We start from the raw sequence: 12,819 nt of genomic DNA on the forward strand, positions 1-12,819 counted from the left end.
AGGGACAGTACCCCCAGGGAGGAACAGAACAGCTCCCCCAGCCCTGATTGAGGGACAGTACACCCAGGGAGGAACAGGACAGCTCCCCCAGCCCTGATGGACAGACAGTACCCCCAGGGAGGAGCAGGACAGTTCCCCCAGCCCTTACACGATAGCTTACCTGCTGCATTCAGCTCTGAGGGACTTGATTGGCCAGGACCTGAGGCCAGCATGCTTCTGGAAGGTATCATCACCCTCATCAAAACGTTGAAGGGGGAGAGAGTGGAATTTAGAAATTGGCAACCAATTGAATGTGGATTATAAAACCCTGTCTAAGGTCATCGTCTACCGGGTCAGATCTGCTCTGCGATTGGTGATTTACTGCGACCAAACCTGTGCTGTACCAGGCAGGACAATCTTCAAGAGACTCACACTCTTCAGGGATACAATCGCCTGATCTTCAGGACGGGAGATTGGACACCTGCCTCATCAGCCTGGACCAAAAAACTGAGGTTTAGGGAGTGAATCCGCAAATGGATCCGACTGCTCTACACCAACAGGGTTAGTGCAGTCTTGATGGTGGGAATCAGAAACCTTCCCAATCTGATCTGGAGTCAGGCAGGGCTGCCCACACGCTCTCCTGCCTTTTTTGTGTGTTTACAGAGCTCTATGCCAAGTCCATTCCGAAGGATGTGAGCCTGAGAGGGGTGACTATTCCAGGCAGTGGAGACCTGCAGGTCAAAGCCTCCCTATACATTGGTGACATCGCCTTTATCTGCTCAGATCCACTGTCAGTGCACAGACTCATAAGCAACTGCAACCAGTTCTAATTGGCATCAGAAACCATGGTAAATTGAGGCAAGAGTGTGGCCTTGTTCTTTAGGAACTGGGCCAACCAATCCTTTACCCCCTTCACCGTCAGCTCAGGCTATCTAAAGGTGCTGGGTATCTGATTTGGACAGGCCAAAGGTGGGGCTGAAACTGGGGGAGTGGGACTGCTCTCAATCTATAGGAGGTAAAAATCCTGGTCATCAAGTGTGAGGTACTCTCAGTGTTGTATGTGGCGCAGGCCTGGCCTATTCCCTGAACCTGCACCACTCCAGTCACCTGAGGCGTCTTCCACTTCATCTGGGGATCAACCCTCTTTGTTATCTCTTCAAAAAAATACAAGTTTATTAAACACAATTCTCCCCCAGGAAATGCATGCTGACTTTCTTTAATTAATGCATATTTGTCAAAGTGACTATTAATTTTGTTGCAAATCATTGTTTACTAACCACCAAATAAGATAGCAAATGAGAATGGTAAAAGAATTTCTAAAGAACCTCTGCTACACAGACTGTTTATGTAGGGAATCTGACTAATTCTTTGGGTTTGCATTTAGCTATGATATTAGACAAATGAGGATTGGTCCTTCCCTCACCAACACTGAATGTATGTAAGATTGTGAGGGGGTTTAACAGGGTAGATGCTAAGAGGATGTTTTTCCCCTTTGTGGGAAATCAGAATCAGAAAGCACATTTTCAAATAAGGAACCTCCCAGTTAAGCCAAAGATAGGGAAAAATATCTTCTCTAAGTGTCTAGAATTCTCTTCCCCAGTGTGCAGTGGAAATTGGGTTCTTTAAAGTATTTAAGGCTGAGCTAGACAGACTTGACAAAGGAGTCAAGAGTTGTAGAGGGCAGGCAGGAAAGTAGAATTAAGGCCTCAACCAGTCATGATCTAATTAAAGGCGAAAAGAATTCATTTAGTCAAAGGACCTACTCCTGCTCCTATTTCTTATGTTTTTGTGCTTTCTTCATGAAATCAACTTAAAAGTAGGGGAAAAAAGGCAGTCTACATTTACACAGATCAAATAGAATCATGTCACTCTCGTGCAGTGAAATATTCAGTTAGTGCTTCCTTTCAATATATCTCAAACAGTGCTGCAGATGACATATTGCATTAATGTATGTGTCAAGCAATCTAGGTGAAGACAGAATGTGTGAGCGATGTGTATGCCTTACATAGTTCAATCCTAAACCAGCTTTCCTGTGTGTCTGTCAGCTGTGAATCCACCAAAAAAAGTTCGTTACTTAACGCAGCCTGTCAAACTGATCAAAGCTTTCTAAATATGTTCAATCAATAGTGATGATGTACTGCAAGAATCAGCTGTTTGTTCTACAGTTCTACAAAGATGTCTTGTTATGAATAGCAACCACCATAGCTTCTGCAATGGTGGAGCTGGCTACAACAGCAAGTCAGTTTTTTAGACACCAGCAACTTCGGTGACAGTACCTACAGGAAATCAGTCACCTCAGGAAGGGAGGAACAAATCTTGTTCGAGAATAGCCTGACAGAAACAATTATCTGAAAACTGCGATTTATACACTTTTCACTGTATTTTTTGAAAACATACAAATGACAATAAATTACTGTTCTATTCAATACTACCAAACAGCCCTATTTTATGAGACCCATGCCAGTAAACGTCTCACATGACTCTTAATTTTTTTTATTACTTTCATACAAGTCTGTACATTATAACCAGAAGCTTGAGTCTGGCCACTACAAATCCTTATGAATCCAACAAATTGCTGCATATTACAGTATTACAATGAAAAAAATCTCGCTCAATACCCTGCATTGTAAAGGAAATCAACTGGATTCTGGCATTAAAATACTGCAGAATTAATTTGTAGCAAATTACGCAAGCAAAGATGTTCATGAGCTAACTTCTACACAGTTTCTCCACTGGTGCTTGGGTTATGGATCATTATTGTGTTGGTTTTGATGGCACTAAATGTTCCCGTCTTCTTCTTACAAGCCCAAATGCCATATACATTAATCCAATATAGTACTGTGCAGAATTATTACCAGCAGGTGAAAAAGAATGAACCAACTCCCCTTTTTCCAGCCTCCTTGACTGGTCACAACAATGTTGTAAGGTTTTTTCAGCATGACGCTATACCTGTCTTGAACTAAAATGCAGCTGACTATTTTTTGCTGGAAGCAATAAGGAGCCCATCATCAGGTTTTCTCAAATAAAAGAAGGAGCAGTTTTATTATCTGCTGACCTCAAAAAGTAACAAGGACAAGATGTTAAGTATCTGGCATTCATGCAGTCATTTGGGCCCTTGCACAGACATATGCAGGTCCAAAATTAAAAGCGTTTAGTGTCCAACAAAGGAAAATTAAAGAATATGCAGGACCAGGCCAGTTCCTTTGAGGACAAGAGAGAGAAGTGGAGACAGCAACTTCTCTTTCAATAATCTCTCATAGGCTCTCAGAACCTTCCACGAAATACTAGTTCCAGTGTTTATTTTGAAGAGGTTCTTTTTTGCAGGGTCTGTCTGTGAAAGCCATTCACAGGATGAGAATGTTGCTGGCTAAGCACCATTCATTGCCCAGAGGGCAGTTCAGAGTCAACCATGTTGCTGTGGGTCTGGAGTCACATGTAGGCCAGACCAGGTAAGGATGTCAGTTTCCTTCCCTAAAGGACATTAGTGAACCAAGTGGGTTTTTCCCCAACAATCAACGATGAACTCACAGTCGTCATTAGACTGTTAATTCCTGACTTTTTTAATTGAATTCAAATTCCACCATCTGCCGTGGCGTGATTTGAACCCAGGTCCCCAGAATGTTATCTGGGTTTCTGGGTTAACAGTCCAGTGATAATACCACTAGACCATCGCCTCCCCCTTTGTTGATGTCTTCCTGAGACCATGATAGGGAATTGATGGCTGTCCAGATTGGAGGAAGTCTTGATTTTCACACCATCTCTTCCCCTTATCCCTGGCCCACAGAGTGATTTGTTTTAGTCTCTCACCTCCACCTCAAGATAGCTTTGCAGTTCTAAGCAGTTTGCATTGCCTCCATTCAACGTGCAATGGCTCTAACCAATTAAAAGTTTTAAAAGACCGTGCCTTCGAAAATACAGAGGCATAGCCTTCTGGCAGCATGGAATTGAAAGATTACAGAACAAGTGAGAAGGCCATTTATGGGAAAAGAAACAGAGATGAGATGAATAGATTTTATTGACACACAATGAGTTTTATTACCTGGAGCACAGTGCCTAGTTCAATAGCAACTTTTGAAAGGAAAATGAATAATTTTTGTAAAGAAGACATTTAGAGGCTTATAGAGACCAAGCAATGGAATAAGAGTAGTCCTCTCGAAGAGTCAGCGAAGGCACAATGGACCAATTGGTCTCAAGATATTACAGATTCTATGATTTACTTTTTCTACAATTTCGCTGCGTGCAGATTGACTGCTAGTGTTTGCTGATGTATCAACACTGACTGCACTTCAGAGTCAATCCACTGAAGATGGAACAAATACATTAGTTTCTGCCTAAAAGGACAAAGTAGGAAAAATGATGTATCTAATCATTCTGATGTCAAGTTCAGTTTATCTTTGGCAAGGAATTTACCAGAATGTGAACAGGTCGAGTAACAGGTCAGGAGCACACAATCCAAAATATGGAGGAGATGCTCAATGTGGAAGATTCAAGACATTTGCTGCTGTTTAGATGATATTTTGCTTTATGTCTGTAAAGAGAAATATCATCCAAACAGCAGAAAAAGATAAGACAAGGTAATTTAACTAACTGCACGAATGTCGATAATGGTCCATATTCAACTTGCCTTCACCTCTGCTTTCAATCTCTTCAGGAGGGGAGAGAAGAACAATGGCAATGAATAACCCGTCTGTAACTACTATCTGCCGCTGACTGACTGTAAAATAAAGTAGCCTGTACAATAGAACAAAAAGAGCTTATTTTAAAATTCCCTTTCTCTCTCTCCCACTCCTCGTGTGACTTCCCAATCCTCCCCCAGCCTCCCTATCATATCCTGCCTGAGCTGGCTCCTGATACAGAGGCCTCCCCCCACCTCGCTTAGACCTCTACCCTCCCACCACTTTCCTACTGTAGGCCAGCCCCTTCCAGCTCCCATATCTTCCCCAAATCCCACACAAACCCTCATTCCCCAGGCAGGCAATTGCCCAACGAAAACTGGGGCCCCAACGTCTGCATCATTCCGCAGTGTATGCATTTGTGATAACATCGCTGCACAAGGAACACAGTTTAATCATCGGTGCATTTGTAGATGCTTCCTTTGGCCTATCCTAGCAGGGCCACGTGACATCACTGGCCATGTCTATTCAGACACAGTGGCCATGATGTGTTATGGATAATCATTTTGTTAATTAAACCAGTCAATTGCCTTTAGTGTCACATACAGGGATTCAAACCCAAATCCAGTTTCCTGTTTAAGTGGGAAGTTAGAGGGTGGTGGATAATTAGATCAGGGGTCATAGGTAGACTCCATTTTACAATCACGTTTTAAAATTTTTTCACAGGATGTGGCTGTGGCTGACAATACCAGCATTTGTTGCCCATCCTTAATTGCCCTGGAACTGATTAGCTTACTTGGCATTTCAGAGGGCAGTTAAGAGTCAATCAAATTGCTGTTGATCTGGAGTCACTTTATAAGCCAGACCAGATAAAGATGGTAGATTTCTGTTGTTCATGTTTAAAATGGAAACTGTCCTTGTAAACTTGTCAGTCTGTAATTACAGCGACTAGGAGCTAGCAAGAACTGCAGATGCTAGAAGTCAGAGTTGATACAGTGTGGAGTTGGAGGAACACAGCAGGTCAGGCAGCATCAGAGGAGCAAGAAAGCAAGATGAAGGGTCCTGACCTGAAATGTCAACTGTCCTGCTCCTCTGATGCCACCTGACCTGCTGTGTTTCTCCAGCTCCAGTCTGTAGTGACACCCTTTGATCTGGCTTTTAAGCGACTCCAGATCAACTGTCTAGGTTTAGGTACAAAGACGTTACCAACATAAATTGGATTGAGGCTGCTCATGTAGCAGAGTTACGCTGGCAGAATGCAAGCAGCTCAGGAATATTTCCTAAGTCGGTGATAAATCTGTATCTCAATAAGACATCGATCTTCTGTGTAAGTGTGGTGCAGAAAAAGCTCTTTGTTTCACCGCAGTATTTTCAGCTTGTCCTTCACCTCTGCTTTCAATCTGTTCAGGAGGGGAGGGAAGAACAATGGTAATGAATAACCCGTCTGTAACTACTATCTGTAAATTTGCAGCAACTGCCTGCAAGTTGTCCTGACAACATAATTCTATTAATGATATAATTTGTACAATGTTGCATTCGATACTCTTACAGTATTTCAGTAAAAGGATAGTCAAAACTAAACAAAGATCTCTAGAGTGCCTAATCATACATTATATAATCTCATTTTATGGACTAAGTAATTGCCCAATTAGTCACTATCTCTACAACCACCTCGACCCATACAACTTTCTGAAGTCTCTATTTTCCATCAAGTCTGATCGTTTATATCTCCTTAGTTTTCTTCACTCTACTATTGACTCCATATCTCCCATGTCTAGGCACTAAGTTTCATCCCTGAATTTTCCCTCAAGTCTTGAATTCCCTACCTAAGCTTTCTCGCCTCTCAACTTCTCCTCCCTCAAGCCACTTTTAAAACCCCCTCTTCAACACAACTTTAGGTCATCCTATTATCTCCTGGCGTGGCTTAATGTCAACTTTCAATAACATTCTTGTGAACTACATGGGGACATTGTTAGGACACTAGAGGAACTATACAAACACAGGTTGTTGTTTTAGGTGATATGTAGCTAGACTAGAATGGTCTATATGACAGTATTGAATGAAAAAAAGTCTTGCATTCATATAGCGCCACTCTTGACCTCAGTATGTCCACAAGTCCTTCATAATGAAGTACTTTCAAAGTGCAGTCGCTGATATAAGGGAAGAAAGTGAGGTTCTGGATGCTAACCCCATAATAAATTGGTAAGTTTGCAGTCCATGTCAATGATCATAGCTGAGGAACGGTCACACTCTCCACAAAATCTGCCATCTATAATCGGCACCAGAAAAGAAGAAAAAGGTATCGGGAGAAGAAAGAATTCACAATCCAACCAAACAAAAAAAGATGCTGCGCACAGTGGTAGTGTCCACACCTGAGTGAGAAAGCACCCTGCCACAGTTTCCTGAGAAACTATAGATCATCACAGCCACTAGGCACAAATCAAGTTTAGAGATCAAATTAATTCTGCACCCACTGAGGGGTTAAATTCAGTTGGCATTGAACTGATTATCACCCTTCCGTAAAATTCCTTTGTATGCTATTTATCACAGTCATTCGCCCATTTCATGGGATCCCGTGTGGAAGCAGGCCATTTAGCTCATTGAGCCCATAACAATCCTCTGAAGAACATCCCAGGCAGACCCACCACCCCCACCCTATCTCTATAACCCTGCATTTCCCATAGCCAACGCATCTAACCCGCACATCTTTGGACTGTGGGAGAAAACCGGAGCACCCGGAGGAAACCCGTGCAGACACGGGGAGAATGTGCAAACTCCACACAGATAGCCCAAGGGTGGAATCAAACCCAGGTCCCTGGCACTGTGAGGCAACAGCACTAACCACTGAGCCACCATGCTGCCCATTATTTTAAGGAAGTTAATGGCTATATTGTATTGAGACATAATAGGAATTTCACAGAATAGCGTTAGCCAGTGAGCCATTAAAGAAAGGCTACACCCCTACACACCTGTTCACCCCTGTGTACATTTGATCTGGCACCAACTCCAAATGGTACATTTGGTAAGTCAAATCATTTTAATGGAAAACCTGGGTTTAGTGATAATTTGGATAGATTGCTGAATGATTAAATGTGCATTCTACATAGGTGTGGGAAGTGGCTGACTTTAATTTTACAGAAGTCTTGATTCCCGAAAATGATAACTTGCATTTAATAAATTTCAATTAGTCTGACTTATCAGGTTTGGTGCTGAAAATACTGATTCAATCGCCTTAAATTTGTTGTTTGATTTATAGAGGTTGATAAAATTACGAAGTGCATGGATAGGGTGAGTAGCGGAGGTTTTTTTCCCAGGGTAGGGGAGAGCACAATTAGAGGGCATAGCTTGAAGGTGAATGGGGAAAGATATAAAAAGGACCTAAGGGGCAACTTTTTCACATAGAGGGCGGTGCATGTATGGAATGAGCTCACAGAGGAAGTGATGGAGGCTGGTACAATTACAACATTTAAAAGGCACCTGGATGGGTATATGAATAGGAAGGGTTTAGAGGGATATGGGCCAAATGCTGGCAAATGGGACTAGGTTTATTTAGGAAATCTGGTCAGCACGGACGTGTTGGACCAAAGGGTTTGTTTCTGAGCTGTGCAAATTAATGACTCACTGACTCTAAAATCATGCCTGATCAAATAGTCACACTAACAACGCCTCCATTTCAAGCACTCTGTTATACTCCTTTAACTGGAAAAAATCCAGATTGCTTGAACCATCATCACTCAGCCTTTGGAATAGAAAACTGGTTTGAAACTGGTTTCTTCACATTATGTGTTAAACTTAACCTATGATTAGGACTGATCCACATTAAAATAGTCACTTACCTCATGCTTTTCGTGCACGCACAGGAACATATAATCCACAAAGTTGTAAATCAGGTAGGAAGTAAAAGTCTGCTAAGTGTCATAATTTCAATCATACAATGTAATTAGCAACTGCATAATCCAGAAGCAATCAGGTCATAAACAGAATAAATGCTACATTGCTATTAATATTCAGATCTGTTTAGTATGTAGAGTATTTCTATCCTTTATATTACTAGGACTTCTTTTTCATGCCAAAGGTGACATATAAACACATTTTTTTCTGTAGTATTTGTTAAACTTATAACAAAAACAGAAGTAGCTGGAGAAACTCAGCATGTCTGGGAGCGTCTGTGGAGAGAAAACAGAGTTAACATTTTGGGTCCAGTGATCTTTCTACAGAACTGATTGTAACCAGGAAAATGTTGGTATATGCGCTGAAAATGAGGGGTGGGCTGGGGAAGGGGAAGGACTGAGTGAGGTGGTGATGTAGCCAAGAGACACAGAGAGAGCAGCAGTGGGACAGGCAAAGGAATGGATGAGGGTGAGCCAGGGAGAAAGAAAAGTTGCTAATGGGGACCATTAGTGGATGAAAATGAGTTAGCTGCAGTGAAAGCAGCCCATATTATGTCAAGGCCTGGTGTGTTCAGGTGGAGAAGGACAAGGGAAAAGGTGATCAGGCCCTAAAATGATTGAATCAATATTGATCCCTGAAAGCTGCAGGGTCCCCAAGTGGAAAATGAGATACTGTTCTTCTAGCTTGCACTGAGCCTTTCTGGAGCACTGCAACAGGCCTGAGACAGAGATGTTGACCAGAGAGCATGGTGGTGTGTTGAAGTAGCAAGCAACTGGAAGAGTTATTTTTGCAAACAGAACATAGGTGCTCCACAACACAGACACCCAGTCTGCATTTCGTCTCCCCAGTGTAGAAGAGACCATATTGTGAGCAATGAATGCAGTAGACTAAATTGAGTGACATGCAGGTAAATCGATGCTTCAACTGAAAGCAGTGTCTGGCGTCTTAGAAACTGGTGAGGAAACAAATAAACAGGCAGGTGTTACACCTTCACACATTTGATTGCATGCATTTTTCTCGAGTTGTTTTACTCTTTGCTTGCCTTGGAGAAATCATAGTAATATCATTGGCCCAATAATCTCGCAAACCAGGATAATGATCTGGAGACAGGAGTTCAAATCTCCAGCATGGGTGCTGGTGAAATTTGAATTCCGCAATCAATTAATAAACTCAATTGAGTCTGAAAACTAGTGATAGTGATCATGAAATTATCATCAACTGTCATAAAAACCTCACTGGTTCCATAATACACTATAGGGAAAGGAATCTGCTGTCCTTACCTGGTCTGGCCTACATGCGACTCCAGATCACAGCAATATGGCTAACTCTTAACTGCTCTCGGAAATGGCCATACAAGTCATTCCATTGTAGCAATTAGAGACGGGCAACAGACATTGGCCTTGTCAGCGATGTGCCTGCATCTCATGAAAATAGTCTTTGAAAATGTTCCAGACAAAGGGACAACCCAACAACCATTCTACTTCAAGGTCAACAAAGATATGTACCAAATGGTTAGTGAGGCTCTGCAAAGAGACAATGGATTAAATTTTCCACTTTTAAGAAGTGCCTTAGCTCTGTACATCCTCATCCTCTGATGATGCAGCTTAAAATTGGAAATCCATTGTTCTTGGCTAGGCTTAGCCCTCCTTCTCAGGAGGACATCCAAAACTGTGCATTAACTTGCAGTGTGCTCTGGAGTATTGTCTCTATACCTGTCTGCCCCAGTAACTTGCTTTCTCCCTTTACGGCATTTCTTAAAATCTACCTCTTTGATCAAGCTTTGGGTCAACTAAGCTTGTTTCTTTTTTATTCACTTGCGGAACGCAGGCATCACTGGCTGGCCAGCATTTCTTGCCCATCCCTAATTGCCCGTGAATTGATTGGCTCTCTCGAACCATTTCAGAGGGCAGTTAAGAGTCAACTCCATTGATGTCGGTACGGAGTCACAGGTAGGCCAGACCAGGCGAAGACGACAGATTTCCTTCCCTGGATAACATTAGTGAGTCAGACAGATTTTTCCAACAATTGGCAATGGTTTCATGGTGATCAGTAGATTCTTTTTATTGGATGTAAATTCTGCCATCTGATGTGGCAGGATTTGAACCTGGGTCCCCAGAACATCGGTGGAGTTTTTGGATTAATAAGCTATTGCTTATATGTGGTTTGGTGTCATATTTTATTCTTTCATGCTCCTTTGAACCCATGGGATAACTTATTACATTAAAGCTGCTGTATCAATGTAAATTTTGTAAGGTGCTATATGGGAAAGCAAAGAAACGAAATCAATTGCCTACAAGCAGCTCATTCTGAGACAGCAGTGTGTCAATACTCCAATGACTTTCTAAAATAAATTAACTCTCCTTCTTTGGAGGGTCTTTTTAAAATTCTCCCTTACCTTTGCCTCCCCATATGTTAGCACAAGGTGTAGACACTCGCTAGTCTAAAGAACCGGTTACAGTGCCTATATTTCAGATGTGGCCAGGAGGTCAGTGAGGAATGGAAGGAGGGTTTTAGCAGTGTAGCCCATATTGGAAACCTCATAAATATTCCTTCCCATTGAAACGTTTGCCTTTAATTGTCTGCAGAAATCCTTGATAATCAAAGAATTCACTTCACTACCTGGGTGAAGTCAAAGTGATAGTGGATTACCCTTTTCTGTGATTTGGATCTTAGCTTAAGGTAAATTATTTCTGATTCTATCTGAAGAAAGAGAAAGGAGCAATTTGCATTCAACATCACATGTTCCAAGACATTTCATATGATCATTATTATTGAATACAATTTAACATAGTGGCAAAAAAATCAGATTGACCATGATCTCAATGAACTCTGAGAAAGGATCAAGGGACTGAAGGGCCTCCACCTATTCCAATGTTTCTAGATTAGGCACATTTGGTCATAGAGATAGCCTAACAGGATCATCATAAAGGAGGACAGATGAGGGATAGGCAGAGAGGTGAGAGAGGGTTAGATTGGTAAACGAGTGAGAGACGGCTAGATTGGCAGATAGGTGACAGGGGGGTAGATTGGCAGAGAGGTGAGAGAGGGGTAGATTGGCAGAGAGGTGAAAGAGGGATAGATTGGCAGAAAGATGAGAGGGGGTAGATTGTGAGAGAGAGAGATAGAATGGTCAGTGAGGTGAGAGAGGGGTTAGAGTGGTCAGAGAGATGAGAAAAGGTAGAGTGGCAGAAGGCGAGGGAGAGGTAGAGTGGCGGAGAAGTGAGAAAGAGGTCGAGTGCCTGAGATACAGGAGAGAGGTAGAGTGGCCAGAGAGGTAAGAGAGAGATAGATTGGCAGAGAAGTAAGAAAGGGGCAGAGTGCAGAGAGGTTAAAGAGAGATAGATTGGCAGAGAGGTTAGGGAGGAAATTCCAGAACTCCGGACCTTAGCAGCTGAAAATGATTTTCTTTTCTGTGCAGGAATTATAACAAAGTTATAAAGAGATATCCATTACAAGACTGAGAGACAAGATTGTGTTAAATATTACAAGCCTGACCACAATCTCAATGCCCTCAATAAACTGAGGTCATCCATTCATTAACAAAATTCATTATCATTACCAACAGTTCTGTGGCTTTGAAAAGAATCCTGTTTGATCCCATGTGTTGACTTAATCATTGGTTTTTAAATCAATTGACACAAATAAACTATTACAAGGTCATGATACTGGAGCAGGGTTCAAAAGATAAACTGATAGGGGGAATAAAAGAATTTTTGAACTAACTACTCATTCTCAGGATTAAAATGCTGTTATGCGTATTCCTAATGGAATATCCAGTGATACCTTTAGGTAAAGTACCCACGTGGACTTTGAGAAGGCAGATAAACTGCCAATTAATGTTGCCGGAGCTAACCTCAAGAATGGTTATTGTAAGGTGAGAGAGAACGACTCAAAGGAATGAGTAAAGGTCACCACTTTCAGGAAATAAATTCAGCAACACATTTTGAAAAGGTCGTATTGTGGGACAGTAGTTTTGTTTTGTTGCATAGAGTCGTAGAGATGCACAGCACAGAAACATTCCCTTCAGTCCAACTCGTCCATGTTGACCAGGTATCCTAAATTAATCTAGTCCCATTTGCCAGCATTTGGCCCATACCCTTCTAAATCTTCCTATTCATGTCCCCATCCAGATGCCTTTTAAATGTTGTAATTGTACCAGCCTCCATCACTTCCTCTGGCAGCTCATTCCATACATACACCACCCTCAGGGTGAAAATGTGGTCCCTTAAGTCCCTTTTTAAATCTTTCCTCTCTCACCTTAAACCTACGCCCTCTAGTTTTGGACTCACCTATCCTAAAGAAAAGATCTTGACTATTCACCTTGTCCACGCACCTC

The sequence above is a fragment of the Rhincodon typus genome, chromosome 25 (genome assembly GCF_021869965.1).
Source record: "Rhincodon typus isolate 14 chromosome 25, sRhiTyp1.1, whole genome shotgun sequence".
Classification (NCBI taxonomy): Eukaryota; Metazoa; Chordata; class Chondrichthyes; order Orectolobiformes; family Rhincodontidae; genus Rhincodon; species Rhincodon typus.